This window comes from Athene noctua, chromosome 5 (assembly GCF_965140245.1).
Source record: "Athene noctua chromosome 5, bAthNoc1.hap1.1, whole genome shotgun sequence".
NCBI lineage: Eukaryota > Metazoa > Chordata > Aves > Strigiformes > Strigidae > Athene > Athene noctua.
This window is the reverse complement of record NC_134041.1, coordinates 40,210,309-40,229,971: the sequence shown is the minus strand read 5'-3', so window position 1 is coordinate 40,229,971 and position 19,663 is coordinate 40,210,309. Positions and strand designations below refer to the sequence as shown.

Sequence of the window (19,663 nt, the reverse complement as noted above, 5' to 3'; positions counted from 1 at the left end):
GAAAATTTCAATTGGGGCAGACACTGTAATGCCTTGAAAAGTAGTATTGTATGTTATGACTCAGTACTGGTCATGAAACACAATAAGGTTATTGTATGACCATAATGTCTTTTGGTCCACTATTATGCAATGAATGTTTCTGGTGATAGCCATATAACCATGCCTCAGGCACGGTGCTTACGTGCTGTGTCCCAGGTTGTATGTGCTCTCCTGGTCAAGTGTTGGCAGCAGGCTGTACGTGAATCGCTTCCAGTCAGAAAAGAAGAGGTCCATCCTGTTGCAGGGTCTCTGTTGCAGGAGGGATGTCAAGAAGGAATCAGTTCTTCTGATAGGTCAAGTCTAGGTGCTTTCCCTGGAGTTTCTCAAAAAAGAAAGAGTTATGTAACTGGGGAAATAAAAAGGTTTTCAAAAAAATAGACAGCTAAAACTTTGGTATGCATGCTACAACATACTATTCTGCGTACAGAGTGCAGTTTTCACTCGAGGAATAAGGCTGATAGTGAAATGCATGTCTCCTGCACATCACCAAATACTCAAGTTATCTCTTTCTATCCAGTTTATTAAAAAAGCAGATGACTTCATGTCTCTGCATAGCTGAAATTCTCATATTCTCATATTCTCTCTCATACCTCCTCTCCCATTTGAGGGTGTTACTAAGTTTGGACAAAAAAGGAGTATTTAAAAGTGAGTCCTCATTTGTTATTAAAAGCAAATATGACTATGCTGGGTTTTCCTCTTTTGCTTCTGAAATTTGTAGTGATGAAAATCCAAGGTACCATAACGATCTTAAATGCCTATCTCTGCCTGTGGAACTCATTTGCCTGTCCTGCTATCATCCACCCGGGGAGCAGAGGGTTTTGGGAGTGGTAATGTCTCTAATTAATGTTCTAATAGAAAATTTATGGAGAACTAAACAGCACTTCCTACAGAACTAATGTTGGTGGTGTCACCCTTGTTCAGTCTTGCTTTAACAGCTGCTTGTGCTGCACGTAGGTCTGGAACCAGGACAAGGCTAGCAACAGCTGTGCATTGAAATTGGCGAAAATTCATGAAAATCGCATGTGTCAGAGTTACCTTCCTCAAGTTATTTGATTTCTCAATTAAATATGATTGGGTTATGAGGAAGAAAAAGCTACTTCATGTAGGGATGCCCTGCACCACCTCTTGTGTGCTCTCAGCTCACCCTCGGGGTCTGCGCATCGGCTGGGGATGCAGTGCTGTTAGGTTCTGCTCTCAGCATGGCACACGTGCCTGGAGGGGCTAGCTGGTACCTGAGGCAGTTCTTCCCTCTGCTTCTGAGAGCTGGCTGAGTTTCTCCCTTGGAAAAGGATAGATCTTTAAATGCTGACAGCTGTTCTTTGAAAGCGGAAGGTTTTGGTATTAGCAGGGGCCTAAGCAGCAGAGATGCATTGTCATAGAATCATAGAATGGTTTGAGTTGGAAGGGACCTTAAAGATTGTGTAGTTCCAAGCCCCCTGCCATGATCAGGTTGCTGAAAGCCCTGTCAGAAGGGGGCCCTGAAAGTGTTCCACAGCTTCTCTGGGCACTGGACTTCAGGTGAAGGGATGAGGGCAGAGAGAACACGCTGAAGTGAATTTCCAGCTTGTGGCAGAGGGTCTCATGAGACTGCATAACTACCCTGAGCTCTCACTCTGTGTAGTGCCCCTGCCAGACTTTTTGTGGCCAGCAGGTTTCCGCTCTCCTGACTGCTTTATTTAGTACCTGGCTGAGCGCTCGCAGAAGCTAAGAGAGGTTTTCCACTGAGGACCTGTCCCTGACCCCCACTAGCTGTGGGGCCAGCAGAGCCCAGTGTGTTTGCTGTCCCAAGTCAGACAAGCACAGGTGACAGCAGGTAAGGGGCGACAGACTTCGCTTGGCCTTTTCATTTCCTTTCCTGATGGTTCTGGTGCTGGTCCTTGTGGAGTGACAGCTATAAAATCAGATAATCAGTTAATCACTGGTAAATTAGCCTTGTGTCTTTGCAGAGAACAAATACAGTATTTATGTAAAAGTTGTTAGGAGTTTTTTTCTTTTTAATTAGCAGAAATAGATGCAAAATGAATGATGATTAGGCAGCTGATGAATTCAGTTGTACAATTAAGCCTAAAGCTGTGCCCCAGTACTTAATGATGGATGCTCTAAGCAATCAAAGAAGCCTATTTATATAATTATTAAAAAAAAAGTAAGAAATAAAACAAGACTCTGTATATTACAAGTCTATCAACTTCAGTGCCTGAGAAAACCTTTCTAAAATTCGATAATATAAATATTTTTAAAATGCTTTGTTTAATTTAAGATTAAAAAAATAAGTAATAACAGAATTGTTACTGTAGTAACTGTTAACTTTTATGTTTATATGAAAGGCTGTTCTTTAAAAATAGCTCATCAAATCCTGAGCATTCACTAGAAATGAATAAGGGTTCTCCATGACACAAGAATTGTAAAAAGGGATGTCTCTTTTTTTCTTCCTCTTTTCAGGCAGTCTGAGCCAGAGGAACAGAGGAAATTACAGAGCTCTGGGTGTCTGTTCTGTGAGGCTTTAAGAAAATGCAAGTCATGATGAGCAGCTGCCTAGTATGCAGCCAGTTGGGAAGGCTAAACTGATTAGTCTGTAAACACTAGGATATGGTAAGTGTTGGTGTCAAAGGGACTGTGACAGTCATCAGATTGTGGTTTATCTCAGGCTGTCGTTTGAATGATGACTCTCCCTCACAGAAGCAGCTTTATGGCTTTGCAGAGGTATAATCTGAGCCCGGGCTGACAGATCCAGCTCTGCTCTACGGAGCTTCCTGGTTTGCTGTTTCGCACTACCAACCCTGGGCTTTTCATGAGCAAGCCTGTTTATTTCCTTTTCACCAACCAGGCATTACAAACATAAAATTTACTAGTCCTGGCAGAGTGGAAATTGGCACTTTCACGTTTGCAGGGGTATTAGACCAAAACAGAGTCCATTCTGGGGAAAACGTGGGGGCTGCTCCCAAGAGGACCAAGCGGGCGCTTCCACTCCTGTGTGTGCCTGGTGCAGTAGCGAGGTTACAGTTTGCCCTTTGTGCTCAGAGATGGCTCACAGGAAAAGGCAATCCTGTAAACAGATGGACTTCTAACCTACCACAGAGCTGGGCAAGAGCAAGAAGTGATCGTTTTTTCTCTAGTTCAGTGATGCTCTCAGGAGGGGATGTGATGTGGTTGGTGTGCTGGGTGGTGGGTACAATCACCCCTGTACTGGGTTTGTGGCTGGTGTTCTTCAGTGAGGTAACTGAGGGCATATGCAGCCGTGCCTGCAGGAACTGTGGCTTATCTCTGATAGAAGTAGCTGCACTACTTATGTGAAGTTGTGTATAAAATCTGCAGTCTGTGAATGCTACGGAGAGGAAAGCAGTCTCTACTCCACTACATGTGAACTTCCTGACTATTTTAAGTTTGGGGGGTTTTTGGCACCTGTTGATGTAGTCTTAGGAACTTATCCTAAAATACAGTCGGTGTCAGTGGAAAGAAAAAGGGATTTACTTGCATGTGTAGGGTAGGGGACCTCCTCCAGTCTCATACTTCCCAGTAAGGGTTGCCATTTTCTTCAGCAGATAATCTCTGTTCTGGGTGATGAGCTAAAGCTTTTCTGGCAGCCCCTGAGGCACCATCACCTGGACACTAAATTATTATTTCAGTAAGGGCAGAGAGAGCAGTCTGGAGCTCTGAAAGCCAGCCACAGTGGAGCTCCTCTGTGCAACCCCCACAGTTGCAGACAAATTGAGTTGGGGCTGAGGGGGGGCAGAAGACCAGTTTCAGATGCTGCCCACTGGAAGAGCCAGAATAGGGGAATAAACAGTAAATGGAGATAAGTTAGGAAAGGTGAAAATATAGCTCTTAACCCCTTTACAGTAGAGAAAATTTTTAAACCAATCAAAAGCAAAATTGGAGAGTATGGAGGTAAAGGGGATACACTGATGTTACTTAAAAGGGTTATTCCTGCTTTTCGAGGTTCTGTAGCAAAGAAGGAAACAATTACAAGCTTTAAAAAAAAAATTCTGAACAAGAATTTCTAGGAAACTTGATTTGAACTTTGGAGCAAAGGCTGGAGACTGGAATTTGGATGATTCAGCAAGAGGACTGATTGAAGAAGAAAGGAAGTTTTTGGAGAAAGCTATGAGATCTGTAGAGTACCATGTCTTTTTTTTTTTTTTTTTTTAATGTCTTAAATACAGACATGGTGTTTCTCCTGCTTTTTTTTTCCTTATGTGAGTTAAAAAATTGTTATATTTAAAATCATTACATAGATGTGCAGCACCTGTCACAACTGGTCCTCTACATATTACTTGTGTTTAAAACAGTAATTTTTGCTACTGTCCTTTGAATTGTATAGGAGCATCTTTCTCTTCCTTCCAGTTCTCTTGAGAGTAAACCATCCCTAGCACATCCTGATGAGGCAATTCAAAATGCTTATATTTCTGGTATGAGCTGTTTCTTTATGGAGGGCTTGTAATGGTGCCTCCATACTTGCTCAGTGGAAAAACATATTTTAAGACACAGGCTTTGATTTAAAAGCTGTTGGTAGCTGCTTTGTGAAATAGGTGTATTTACCTCTGTTTTCTTAGCTGAAGATTTGTATGAAATATGACAAGTAAGAAACCAGTTTTCCTGTTCTGGATGCAGTGGGCAGTGCTACTTGATCTGCAAGCTGGAAAGGTGGTGACATTGGCTATTAGTTTGCAAGGATAAGAGACTATTGATTTCTGGCAAATACATTATGGTGTAAGGCAAACATTCATAAAAGCCATGGAGAGAGTGTAATAATATTCAGCAGTGGAAATAAAAAATGCAATTGATTTGCCATGCTGCCATAAAGTAGCACTCCTCCCCTCCCTGCTCCCCCCCACACTGTTGTAGGCTCTTCCCCACTGCTGCGCCTCTGTCCAGGCACCCACCAGGGAGCCCAGGGGCTGCTGGCTCTAATTGCCTGGAATTTGGCAGCCCAGAGGGGATGCCACTCACCTTGGCCTGCCTTAACATTTATAACTTGCAGCTGTGCTGCCTGGGCCTGAACTGTGAGGGGGGAAAGCTGAGTTCTCCCGGCTCCCAAACACCCACCCTGCCCTGTTCCCTCACCCCCAGCCCACGGGCACCTTCTGCGCCCTCCACTGCTCTGGGCAGGTCAGCAAGAAAATGCATCTTCTTCTGGGGCTGAGTCTTCCTTCCATCCAACTGGTGTGCAGCTGGAAAAAATCGTATCAGAATGAAATCAGCTTCTTGGTTGTTGTTTTTTTTTTTTTTTTTTTTTAATGGTCCTGCGTGAAAATTAAACCATTACTAGCAGTGGCTCGGTATATCATGTTTCTTTTTAAATTCAATTCCATGATGGCTTCATAAGGAACAAGGCAAATATGACAGTGATGTCCTAGTGGTATGCTGTTTCAGTTTGCTGTTTGTGTATCAGCTAGGGGACTTTCTCATCTGTTTCCAGAAGGTTAAGATCAATGTTGCATGATTTTGTGGATGTTGGATGCAGTTTTTTAGGTCTTTTAAATATTTAAGTGGTAGGCCCAATGGGAGGAAAGGGAGATACTTTTTTCAGCCTGTCAGTGAAAACACAGCTGTGAATGGATCTGGATATGACTTTTTAAGCTCAGAGGTCAAAGTCTGAACCACACTTGAGATTGGGAGGCAATAGGTTTTTATTTTTTTTGCTTTAAAGAGATTTTGCATCCTTGGGTCTCCAGGTATTCCTTTACGCTTTGCCTTTTAAGGGCACAAGCTTTATTTAAGTCTAAGCAATGATGGCAACATACTTTTTATTTGTCTTTCTTCTCCTTTTCATAAGCAAGACAGCCTTTTGTAGTCTATCCCATAGTAGTCACCCAATCTGCTTCATCTTGTGTGGCATTTCTGTCAATTCTGGTTTGTCAGCCTGGCCTGCAGATTAGAGGTAGGGAAGCATGAATCACTATGGGATAAATAGCCCCTTCTTCTGTTGGACCCGTACTAAAACCTTGAGGCCTTCTTACTAGATCATGACAGTGCACTGTTGTGATATAATTGTGTAGTAATCCCTCTTAAGAGTTTTTTGGTTCAATCTTAGTTTTTATGCAAACTGCCCCATTGTGTTGTTTCTCTAGTTGGCTGTCACTCTTTTGCAACCTGTTACAGTTCTCGCTTCTCTCACAACTGAAAATTATTCAGTTTTTCAACTAGATCTCACTTATTTTGACTTAGAGTACTAAAAGAAGTTGATAGGTTTGGAATTTTGGGGCTTTAAAAAAAAAATATAACATGATCAAAAAATGCCCCGAGTGTGTGTACACTAGCAAAAATATTGTATGGCTTCCAGTGTATCCTGTTAAAAACTGTGCAATGTTGCTGTTTGCTGGTGATTAATGTTGTGGTGTTATTTCTTATACTAAGTAAATTGCTGCTGAAGTTTTAATCTGTTGAAATACAAAACTGTAAAGATTTTGATGGTTACCTTTGTATATGAAATTAAGTATAATTATTAGATTTGTAGAAGACCTTTTGAATTAGGTAACATGTACTAACTGATACTTTCACTTCCCGAGGACTGCTGAGTTGATGTTATTTCCAGTAAGCTTGCTAGAAGTGGGAAGAGAGCATTTACAAGAGGTTTCTGCCGCATCATTAACATATATTTGTATTTGAAAATGTTGTCTAAAATAAATCCACACAGTATGCATGCACTCATGTACATAGATCCACACAGAGTATCACTAAAAAAAGTTTCAGAGCTAATTCATGATGAGTAAAGAACTTAATGGAAGATCAGTACAGTTTTGGAGGTGGCTGTTGGCATGAGATGATTCTAAGGCTTGATTGGGCAAAGAGACAGCAAAAGTTTTGTATGCTCAGCTAAAATACTGCCCTTTCCGTCTTACAGTGACTAGCAGCTTCAAAGATGACAGATTACTTTTTGTTGTTCCTATCTAAAATCAGTCAAATCAGTTTTCCTAGTTTATGAAAAATTATTAACTGTGCAACACATCATTAAATGAAGATACAGATACTTGTATCTGTACAATACAGATATCTGTTGGCTGGTTTTGTCAACTGTGTCCAGCAAGTGACTCAAAACAAACAAGTAGTACATTTCTAAATATGGCACAGCTGAAAGGTAAAGCCTTCTTCCTTTTCTTATGAAAACACTACAAGAGCACTTGGTTTGCATTTTTATGTGTGTTCTGGTTTTCCACCTAAATTGTGTCTGTGACTGCCATGGCTGCTGTGTTCCAGCAGTAGTGCTGAGCTCTTGGGTTTATGAGGAAGAGGGAAGCATTTGCTCCATTCTGGGATGCCATGCTGAGCTTGGCCATGTTTCAGGGCAGAGTTCCTCTGTCTCGGTCGGAGTCTAGTTCAGGAGGGTCTTTAATCTACCTTCATTTCTGTTACACTTCTGGAAAGCTTACCTTTGCCTTCAGACTTATGGCTTGTAAAGACAGCTGTATCTAGGTGAGGGCTGGTCCTAACCCTGCTGCTTGAGTACACATGGAGTTAGTTGGGAGCTGCTGTCCGCAGAGAACTTTGGGTAAAGTGCTACCTGCAGTGATGAGAAGTGGTTATGTGAACTGAGTCATGGGCAAGGCGAAGGGGGAATGGGTGAGCACTGATACTGCTACAGATCTGTGTACTGCAGAGATCTGAGCAGTTCCTCTGAGGTCCTCTGGAAATCAGTTGGTGCTGCGACGACTTGGCATGTTACTGGAGCTCACTCTTTTGAACTGAACTGAGTCAGAGGACAGCAGCAGTACTCAGACTCAGTAAGAGCAGAGGACTTCTGTGATGTGCTTTATATCCTGGGTTCTTCCCAGTTCTCTGAATGAGACCTTTATTCATTTTACCTTCTTTGTATTTCTGTTATCTTCTCTATTTAGGGACTTGCAGTAGTGGCTATTGCTGTATTGCTGCAGGTCCAGCTACACTGGAGCCTCCTGTAGAAGTTGTGATGTCTTCCTTTCAGACAGGACAGATTTAAGAGAATAAAAAAATGTGTACATTGAAGAAACCTCTCAGAATCATAAATTTCTTAATGTGCCCAGGTCTTGTCTCTTCTGCCACGTGGTCTCCTCAGGTCCGTGGATAGTTCTAGATTGTCAAGTGCACAGATATGTGTTTATGGCAGAAGGTTTTCTAGATCACCTCTCACTTTCTCCTAGTACAGAGGAAAGAGGACGGAAAGTCAGTGTTTGGTGACACTTGTGCCAGTAAGAAGTTTGGGCCACACTTGACTTCTGTTAGTCATTTGGGTTTGCTGGTCTGATCTGGAAAATAGAATTTCCAGTGAAATTTGGAACCGAATTTCCATTGTCCTCACTGAGAAACAGAGTTACCTTGAATAAGGTTACCTCAAGGAAGGAGGCAGTTGTAGGACCTAGCCCATTGTGTCCTCTTGTCCGTTTGCTTCAGGAAGCAATTTTATAATTCTTATCTCTTCTTAATCAATTTCACTTGGAATGGATTTATCTACCAAGTGTTTTGTGTTGGTTGCTCAAATTTGGAAATGGAAATTTTACAACAGAACTGTCTTGAACATTTGATGTAGGGGAAAGCGATGCTTACTTCTGATTATTAGCGTATCTTTGCAGATGCAGCTGAGTTAGTTTGGTGCGAACAGCTTTAGAAATAATATGTACAGAGACAGCTCTCTTGGCACTCTACAGGCTCAAGCCAGTGGTTAGTATTGCTGTACATCGCAGCTATCTTGTTTTCATATTTAAGCTAATGACTTTACTGCAGTTACCTGCCTGGCCAGCATGTCACACCCTTGGAAGGGGGAGAAGAGGATGGACCTTCTCTGTGGACAGTGGGGTGGTATAGGTGTTAGAAGTTTTGAGAAACTTTTCATTCAATAATTTATATTCAGTAATCCCAAGAGTATATTCAAATATGCACTTTCCCACTCATCATTGGCTCTGTTTTCATGCAATATTCCTTTTCCAAACATACATATGTAAAGTCACAGCTTTCTTCAGTTTCAAACAGCCTAAGATAATTAATTTCATAGCTTTCATCCAGAAAAAAAAATAAAGCTTGCAACAACTTTACCAAAACCCAACTCTTGGTATATTTCTGGGCATTCATATTTTTATAAGTAGCCTTAAAAATGCTATGGGTCTTCTATCTTTATTCACTGAATTCAGCCTTTTTGAAATAAAGACCATTTCATGTTCATGTGTTTACACAGTGTGTAGCACAGTGTAGCACAGTGGACTTGCAGTCTTGTCTGGGCCTGTAGTTTTTACTGCAACACAATTTATTTTTTTTTTTTTTTTCCACCACAAGCTCTAGTTATGTCCTTCTGCCCCAAAATCCGGCACCCCCTTTAGACTGTGTATTGTCCTCAGGGTACAGAATAATGCTAGCATAGAAAAGGCTTTTAGAAACACGTGCCTTCTCTGTGCCCTCTGTGGTGAAAGTGTAGTTTTTTCAACCTGGGTCGATGCTGCCTGTGAACTGCATTCTCTTGAGTATAAATACACCATGTTAAAAAAAGAAAAGCACTGAGAGAAGCTTGCTTTCTGGTTCGTTGATGCTGCTCTTGGAACTGATGGGGCAGTTCCTTTCTCCTGAGCTCATTGCTCCTGGGTGAGCTCGAGGACAATGTGCCTTCTCCCACCTTTCCTTGCCAGTTGGAGAAATGCAGCCTTGGCACAAGCTGACCCCATAGGAGGATCTTCTCTGCCAGGAGAGAGATAGATTCTGGTTACTTGCTGTACATCTTACCTGACTTACCATCTACTTTGAGAGGTCTGGGCCCCCATCTCTCACCTCTAAACAAGTTCTGTTTGTGATAATTTCTACAACTTTATGTAGCAGCAGGAGGTGGGAAGGAAGATTACCTTAATTTGTTTAATTCCATGGAAAACCTGTGGGATATGCACATCTCATGAATACTGTCAGATTTTTTTCGGATGCAACAATTTGCATTAAATATTTTAAATCTGGAAGTTGTGTGCAACCTTTAGCAGAGGAACAGTGCTTAACTTGACAATTTATTTCACTAGCACAGTTGTTGGAATAATGTCATGCACACTTTTTCCTCAGTGGCTGCCAGAGTAAATGTGATGTGGTTCTCTTTGAGTTAGTTCTCTTTATAGCATTTTATTTGAGGTTGCCTTTCATCATAGTTAGCATTGGTTAGCAGGTGTCATCAGCTTTGTAAGCTGGTCACCTCCTTTCTAGTGCAAAAAACTCCATGTGTGGAGATGACATTAGTGTTCATGTGCTTAGGTAAGATGGAGTGTCTGGTTTGGTTTGCTTTTTGTTCTTTTTTTAAAAGAAAATACATGTTTTAGAGAAAAAAGTAATTTTAGAACTTGTGGGGTTTTTGATAGAAAAAGTAAAACTGGCACGATCTACAAATGTTTGACAAATGTTATCTACCAGATCTTCAACAAACGTGAGGAAATTAATCTCTATGTATATATTTTTATAATGCAGTTCATCAGCCAAAAGAGGATGAAACACCATTTGCTTGTTTTTTTTCTTACTGCCATAAAACCCAAAACAAACTTAATTTTGTAAGAAAACATGTCTCAGTTATTTTGTTTAAAGATTTTTCTTTTTAATGGCATAGAAGAACCAAAATATTGATTCCTAAAAATACAGATCCACAGAACTGGGGAACGTGCATATAGGCAATCTCCTGGTGAATGCAGTAGTCCTGCGGTAGGTGGAAAGCCTGTGATCCTTGTTTCCCATGTCTCAGAAGAGCTCTTTATTCTGCAGGCTTCAGGATAGTCTGCAGAGCATCACCCTTGGTTCCTGCTCTTGGGGCCTATGTATGGGTCACTTTGGAAAATCATTTGGCTTATAGCCATTTCACTTAAATACTTTCATATAAGCTGGAAACATGACAACCAGAGAAATCAAGTCTTTTACTCCAAATATCCAAGAGTGTGTTAATTAAGGTAGCACTGATTTAAACATCATAGTTTCATAGTATCAGTGCCCCTTTTCATGTGCAGTTCTCTATCATCCCAAGACACAGAACAAATCTTGCTTTGTTGGTTTTATTTTATTAGATACTACTTTGTTGGTTTTATTTTATTAGATACTACTTTGTTGGTTTTATTTTATTAGATACTACTTTGTAGTACCTCAAACACATGGCATATATCTACAGGAAAGGTATAAAAATACTTGTGTTAGGTCAAAAAGTCCATGAGAAGAAACTTTTGTGTTTTGTTTTTGTAGACAAAAATTTTGATTAATTTGTTTCTCTTGATGTGATTATTTTTCTTTCAGAGTCACTTGCCTGGGATGGACTTTGTAGAGTGTTTTCAGTAGAGAAAGGTAGAGATAGCACTGACCTGCCACCTAAGTGATGAAAACCCAATTCTAGTCAGAAATTACAATGAGTGGCTGCCTGCACCTGAAGGCAGTTTAATCCATTTTTTGAAATTATGGACTTTGTTGCTTGTTTTGAAAAGTGAAAATATGGAGACAATATTGATGTGAAGTAGCCCACTGGTTTTATGACATGGGTGTAAGGTTGTGGTTGGGTCACCTGAGGAGGCGACCAGATTATTTATAGAAGGTGACCAAGCAGGGTTGTTACTGCAAGCCTGTTAAACTTTCAACAGAATTTTGAAGAATCTGTGGTTTGAAAAAAACCAAAACATACTCATCTGCTATAAGGAATAAATGAGAAATCGTTAAGTGAATGGAATCTTTCTGGATTCACTCCGAAATCTGGGACAAACTGAAATTTCTGTTCTCCATCATGTGTTACAGGAAGTTTCCATCTTGGGATTGTAATAGTGCTTTTCTTATGTATGCATTTTTACTTTAGCATTTGGAGATGAATGGTACGTGTTTAGGTAGTTTATATTTAATGTGCTGTTATTACTATTTTCATTATTATTATTTTACCAGTAACACTGTGTTATGTGACTTGATTGATGATTGCCATGTGATTCTTCATTGCTATCACAAATAGTCTGTGTCCCTAAGGAGATGGGAATGAAATGTCATAGTGACAGATGTGTTTCTGAAAATGTTAAGATTAATACATTCTTTAAGAAAGAAAACTTCAAGAAAAACAGAAATTCTGGTTCTGTTGAAATCGGGCTATACCTTTACACAAGTCAGACGGCCCATGCTAAATGGGTAGACCAGGGCTGTGTACTAGTGTTTTCAATGTGATTAATTTTTAACAAGAAGCTGTAGAGAACTAACCTGTGCTTGGTCTCATGGCTACAGTCCACACATGGTAGTGCCAAAGATTGTTTGTTTATGTGCAGAAATCTCAGTGATAGCAGTGTCTCTTGGCAGCTATTGGAAACTGCTGTTATTGAAAACCCTACATTTCTCATTAGAACAACTCTATTGTACATATTGTTTAAATATAGATTACTAATGAAATGCCTTTTTATTGCTTTCCCAGTGAATACTTTCAGTGTAAAGTTAATTTGCAGTGTTATGTAAATTCTGTTTAACTTCAATCAAGTTTTAAATTATGTTTTTACTACAGCAATTCCCATTTGATTTGTCATCTCTCCTGTTAGGTATTTAACATTGCACAGGGTGTTTTTATCTCCGGCCCCTCCCCCCCCCCCCCCCCTTAAATCTTTGATGTCACCTGGAATAGAGCCTCATTCTAAAGCTGGATGAGTTTGATTTCCTTTCATGCAAGTATGATTTAATGAAGAATTACTACACAAAAACAATATTGAAAATGCTTTATTGTTATGATATTGATTAGCAAAAATAAATTTAAACAGACTGAACTGCCACTGAGAGGACATCCAGCTATTTCGTTTGCTCCCTTCCCTTTGCCTTTCTTTCAGTTGCTCCAGTTCAGTGAACCTTTGATGCTGACAGCCCATGGATTTAATTTAAAATGTCAGTTGCTATTTAACACCCGATGACCACTCAGTTTGTGGCTGCCTTGCATAGATACCGATTGTCCTTGCACATGTTTGGTTGCCCACTGAGTGGATAAACGGACCCTTTTTTGGGCAAATTGTTAGCACATTAATCACTTGTGAGATAGGACTTGTCAGGCAGCATCTCAACTCTAAATAGATATTTTCAGCTTTAGATACATGTTTTTCAAATCTTTTTCTGATGAAATGAAGTGGAAATAGTTGAAGTTGAGTCTATCATGAGAGGTCATGGTAAAAAGCCTTCTCCAAAAATTTGAGATATGATATTCTGTGTATTTATGTAGAAATCTTCTTATATATGTGTGAAAAGATGGGGAATTGTGCAACAGTGTTTATCTTTTTTAAAATTAAAATACACAGTCATTTTTTTGCTGAAATCAGGACTTCCTTGAACTCAGGAGTGATTTTTGCTCAAAAATTGTTCATGCCCAAGTAGAAACCGTGTAAAGGATTTATGGCCCATTCTGAATTCAGATACATTTGAAGTAGCTCAGTTGGATACTCAGAATTAGCAGCAAAATTTGAAATACTTGCTTTGGGAACATACTATAAAATATAAATTAATTGCTATCTTAAATTACTTTCAGGGCATTTGCATATTTGTAAATTTATTTCTGGAAGGTTGGGATTATAAAGAATTTAATAATAGCCTAACTGTCCTGCTATTTCAAGCCCTCAAGAGACTTAGCTACCACTTTTATTAAAAAATGTGGTTTTGAGTTATTTGCAAAATACTATTCATAGTATGCTTGTGCACTTTTCATCCTCAGTTTGTGCTAGTATTCTAGCATTGTTCTGATAATACTATCAATTTGCCAGGTCTCCTATAGGAATGAAAGGGGAAGAAATAATTGACTCTCCCTCCTCAAAAATCACATTTTATATGTAACTATTACAAAGCATTTGATTGAGATGGGAATTGTGTTAGTATCTCGTGGGAGTTGTTTGAATTTCCACTGTTTAAAAATCAATTCAACTTGATGAGCAGTGGATTCAAGCAGTGGAACCCATTAGGACGATTTCATATCACCAGTTGCACCCTATTTAATCTTTCTGTTGGGAGGTAATTAAATTGAACTCATTAATTTGCACAGATGTTGATTGTTTCCACCAAACTTGCCTTTCTCCACCCTTACCTGGCCTTTCTGTCCAGGTGTGTGCTACTGCCAGCATCCCCAGTGGGGTGATGTGCCAGGTGACCATGATCTCCTTGCATGGGGTGTAAACTCTTCCTGCAGCTGAGGCCAAGCAGAAATCTCGGGCTCTGAGCTTTGTGTTAGGCTGGTAGGCATAAAGATGACCTTTTTCCTAATTGTCTGAGCTAGAATGGCTCAATCTTTAATGGCATACCTATAGATGGTAGTTCTTTTAAGCCCCATGTAAGGTAGTTTGGTTTGGGTTTGGGTTTTTTTGTTTTCTTTTTTTTTTTTAAAGAAGTGTCTGTAAACCCTTAACCTGCTAGATTTCTATGGGCCCTGAATGCGTTCAGTGCTTTATCAGTATGTTGGTAAAGAGATGCTTGTTTTTAGTAAGTGATTTCTCTGCATTGCTTTTGATGGCTAGGTTCAATTTCCTTTGAAGCAAGGGTATTTTCTCAAGGTGATTTAAAGCTGGTAAAAACCCCTAGTGTCCAGGGCTGACTGTTTCTATTTTCTTTCATGTCCACAGCAGCCCACAGGAGTCCTCACTACACCCAAAATGGTGATGCTGGTTGTGAGAAGGTCCTTTCTGTTGGCTGTTTAGACATTTTAGGAGAAGGTGCAGCAGTGCCTAAGTGTCTGATCACTGATGGCTGTGCTGTGAGCTCTTCTGTTCATTGTGCACGGCAGAGTCCATCTGGTGGGCGACAGACCCAGAAAAGACCTGTATTTCACTAAAAATGTCTTAGGCTAACAAGGTAGAGAAATACTTCTCTGTTTTAGCTTCCTTCTTATTGATTAGTAAAGAAGTGGTGTGTATTTTGCTGTATTTAGCTAGTTTCTAATACCCTGGTGCCACAGTTAAATCACAAATAAAATAAGCTTCTCTTCCCCCCACCCCATGACTTGGTCTATCTAACTGCTCCAGTTAAGCATCTGAAACTGAAGTCTAGATCCAAGTTCATGTGATAGCATCCAGAATTTACAAAATACGCATGCTTCCAAAAACTAAAATTGTTTGATCTGGATTTTGCTGGCATTGAGTAGGTTCTCTTGCAGAGACACATAATTGCTTAGAGAAGAAAAGTGTTTTGGCAGGTATTTTTAACTCTTAATACCTTATTGGTTGCATGGGTGCTATAAGGAGGGAACTGAAGTGGCAGGTGTCAACTTGCTTCTTTCCCACAGTGCTGGATCCACCACATTATGCTGTGATTGCAACACAATTAGAGTATAAATCTTAAAATAAAGAAAATTTACGTTTTCCTTCCCTTGAAATTAAGGCAAAGTTTGTAAAATTGAGACATTGCAACATCATGACATCTCTGCTGGACTGGTAAATCATTGAAGGTATTTCTAATTCGTGTACACGTGCTTGAAATTGTTCTAGGGCTTTTAAAACATAAAACTACACAAAATGCCTGCATTACATCCTCAGAAAGTACATCTCAGAAAGTAGTTTCTCTAGTAAAACATCTTCTTGTGGAGATGATGGGTAAACAGTTAGAGATTCCTCTGTTGGTATTTTCATAATATTACATTAATTGTTGCTGTACAGGAGATGTAAACACTTTTTATTTCCTATTTATTTTCCTTTGAAAAAGACCTTCTTAAAGATGGAAAGAAAATAAAAATTTGCCACCATTTTTTTAATACTTCAGAAACGAGAGATACTTGGGTTCTTGCCATATGATCCAAGCTTTCTTGAATCCTTTCCAAAGTGAGTGAAATCTTAACTAGTTGTGTGACCCTTTTTCTCATTTGTTTCAGTAGCTCAGTCTAGGTGGAGCTGGAAGTGCCTGAATTTTTAAGCTCTTGTGTACAGTGGAGAGACGAGGCCAAGCAGAAGGGAATGTCATTAGCACACAGTGACACCGACAGCAGAGCTATTTAGACAGCTGCACGTGTCATATCGTGTACTTGGGTCTTGGTCATGCTGCTATTTCTGTCTCAGCACAAATCATCGCATCTACTTTTTTGTGAGTGTGTGTGTGTGTGTGTGCTCCTTTGCTTATCTAGGGACACTTCCTTATTTGAGCGAGAGTTGAAAAAGGATGCTAAAGTCCAGTAATGAGTTGTTCATTGTACTGTAGAGCTCAAGACAGTGCCACCAAGCCCATGGCTGGCCAGAAATCAGACACCTCGCCCCTTTGTAGACATTTTGAAATAGTACTGTAGTGCTCATCTAGACTCAGAGAGGCAGCATTGCTTACAAAACAGTATTACCAATGTAAGATGTTTGTATATAGCAAGTCAAGCTATTGAAATTTTTCAAGAAAGATGTCTAGAGGAGAATCCTCTGTCTGGGCACATATTATAGATACTGTCTATAGACTATCTTTAGAAAGATAGGAAATAGAAAGGCTAAAAATGTGCCTTAAAACTGAAAAACAGTGAAAGGAGTTTTCAGATAACCACCAAACTCCAGGAGATGTAAACATTGCTTACAATGAAACTCATGATGAAATTATACTTTTAGTATGATAATTCAAAGCAACTATAACCAGCATTATGCTGAATTAAGGGACTAAAGGAGGATGAAAACAGGATAGTGCTGGGCAGTGGGGGTGTGTGTTTGGTTTTTTGGGGTGGTTTTTGGGTTTGGTGTTTTTCTTTGGGGTTTTTTTGTTTGTTTTCTTTAAATATTTGCCCATGCTAAGCCATCTTATTTTTTGTACTTTGACTATATTCACTGACACTGAGCTAAATTTTCATTATTTTCCAAAGAGTTCATGTTTTCAGTACAGGAGGCATATGCTGTGTTTTGTAAAATAGTAATGTGAAAGCATAAACACAATTTAGCTGTTGTTAACATTTATTTTAATAAAGTTTATTACCCGCCAACACTGTTTTTTATATGGCGTATTCATTTCAAGATTTCTTGAATTCTGCCCATTGTTGCTAATGCTGTTCTGTGTGTAAGAGACAGCTCCAACTATACCTGTGATCATGTGTGTGTATGGAGAAGAGAGTCTTTCTGAAGTGGGAGTTCATGTTGGATGCCTAGAAATATGTCCCCAGGAATTTTTTATGCTACTTAAAAATATAATATATTTCTTAGTTTATGGATGTTACCTGTTTACTGTTTGAAGAATAATGCATAGGTTTACTTATTCCCAAAGGAGCAGCGTTAATAACAGCTTACAATTTTAACAAAGTATGAGGCTCATAAAAGGACATAAGCTGAACATACTCAGTTTATTGATCTAATATTCTTCCTCACAGATTTTCTGAAAACCTTCCATTTCATTCAAAATGAAGGAAATTAGAGTTAAGTTTGTCCCTGACCATCTGTCTTGTGTTCTGCAGGAATGTATATCCTGCTTTATTTATGTTCCAGCTTTTAGCATCAGTATAATTTTTTGTGGTTTAATTGTTTTCTCAGTAAACACAAGAAATAGAGGAAGAAATTTTTTTTTTTTGTGAGATGAGAGAGAGCACACCAGTGAGTTATAGGAAAAACCTTACCAGGAGAGCAGGTTGATGTGGACCTCACAAAGAAAATTGCTGTTGCTGGTCTCTGAGCTTCAGCTGTCTATAGCACTGTGTGTGAACTTTTGACACAATAGCAGCTCCTACATGTGTTGTCACACTGCCTTTAGGCTTCCTAGTTAACTGATGCTAAAGGTATCTATTTTGCTGTCCAGAAATATTTGATCATTATTTAATCTAGGCAGTAAATATTCAGTGATGATATTTCTTGATGACATAGTCAACTGATACTAGACACTTTCAACTGTGACTTCCTTAATTCACTATTTAAAATTTTTCTCAGTGGCAGTATTGGTGAACTGAACCAAAGCTGTGTATAGCACATGTTATATTTGCAAAGAAAACTACAGGGGAAAGATGATTTTGAAGGAATTTAAAATTTGTGAAATGAGCTAGGCTGATGTCTCTTGATGTTGCTGTCTTTACTTCTGAAACAGTGATGGCAGCAGCAAGCTGTAAATGCAAACTTCCCTCATACAGTCCTCTGCTGGTCTGAGATCGGGGAGAGGGGATCGAGACAGCAGTGCAGGAAGAAGTCTCTGAAAAGGAGACACAACAAACCACTTATAGTGAGTCTTCTGCAGGGTTGTGTGTGTGTACATGTATCTTGGCTAGTGAGTCACTGGCAGCCTCAGCCGAAAGGGCCAGTGGCCAAACTCCTTGTGCTCTGCTTACACCACTATTTATTTAATGGGACTAAACAGGAATCCAGTTGCTGTTGTTCCTCCTTCATCTGCACCAAGCAGTGGGGTAGCAGTGCCTCAGTTACAGGAAGGATAAGCAGAAGCCTCCAGAGCCGCTCCGTGCAAGGGATGGAATGGACTAAAACCACTTTGAGCAATTTGCTGAAGAGCCCTTTCTATGGAAATGGTCGTTTTCACGTTTTTGTCTTGGAAACCCCTGAAGCTTCCTGCAGGGTTTGGGTTTGTCTTGCTACTTGCTGTGCATGCAGGCAGTAAGAGCTAGTCTTAGTGCTCATCAGCTGTGATTCATCGTGTCTTTACCCCACAATGTCTAATATTGAATAGATTTCAAACCTTTGATATGTCTTCCTTTGTTGGTTTGTTTCCACAACTCACTTCCTCCCCTTCATTTCTATGGCCTAGGGATCTTTGTTTTTATGCTGCTGATGCCGCCCCAGACACACGCAAACACGCAGCTGGTTACATCTCTGCCTGCCAGAATTCTTTCTGCACAAGCACACAGCTTGTTTGGTCTTCTCCCCACTCCTGTCTGGATTACGGTTTCATTAAGGTCTCACACATATGTGATATTTTAACTCAAATGGGCTATAATAAATCTAATGTGAATAAGCAGTGCTTTTTACGTGTCATAAATTTTGCCTTTTCCTTTCCTCACTAATACACTTCCCCCCTTAACATTTCAGTTATATACTGATAAACTCCTCGACATTTAAATACTACCGTGGCAGGCTTGAGGTGGAGAAGTGGGTCATGCAGAGCTATCAAGAGAACTGTGACTTTTATAACTGGCTGAATAGGAAGCTCCCAGCTACTTGGATTTCTGTGAGGATGACTGCCATTGCTGAAAGGAGAGAAATAAAGAATGCTTTCATTTAAAAAGAACTTTGCACACATGTTAACCTTTTCAGTGCTATGGTGTGAGATGGGTAAATGTTGTTGCTTCAGGTGGGGAAACTGAGGAAGGAGACTTGTGTGTCCTGTTCTCCTGTGTGGCTGCAGCTGGTTGCTGACATGGAGGCTTTGCTCTGCCTTACTGCCCTACTTGGGCTCACACTACACAGCTGCAGATTTACCTGATGTGATACCACAAGTTTGGCCCTTTCACTGCTCTACTGCTGTGTCTGAGATCCTGTTACCATAAAACTTCCAGTGTTGTTGTTACATGGTAGCTGGAGTTTGAAAATGTTAGGTTGCATATTGGCCCGTCTCAAGATAACTGTGTGGGGTTGGGGTTTTTTCTTTTCTTTTTTTTTTTTTTTATTTATTTTCCCTTGGCCCAAAATAGTTCTGCTTGCTGAAAAAAAAAACCCAAACCAACTGATTACTTTGGTTTATAGTTCTCCAATGAGAAGTCAGAATTTTTTCACTAGGGGAATACTTGTAAAAGAGAACAAAAATACTGTATTTCTGACTAAATTTCTTAACTCATCTTAGTAGGTTT

The 19,663-nt window shown here is 39.8% G+C and overlaps 1 protein-coding gene across 11 annotated transcripts in view; it reads left to right on the top strand.

Annotated features, from left to right (window-relative positions):
* The window catches only part of ZMIZ1 (zinc finger MIZ-type containing 1), a 363,155-nt gene that overhangs the window by 81,345 nt on the left and 262,147 nt on the right, over positions 1 to 19,663 (top strand). For 2 of the 11 annotated variants that reach the window (XM_074907134.1, XM_074907132.1), the window contains one exon: positions 2,479 to 2,628. The exons of the other annotated variants lie outside the window; for them this stretch is intronic. The gene's annotated coding sequence lies outside the window, so the exon portion shown is untranslated. The remainder of the gene's footprint in view (positions 1 to 2,478; positions 2,629 to 19,663) is intronic. 11 annotated transcript variants of the gene reach the window in all.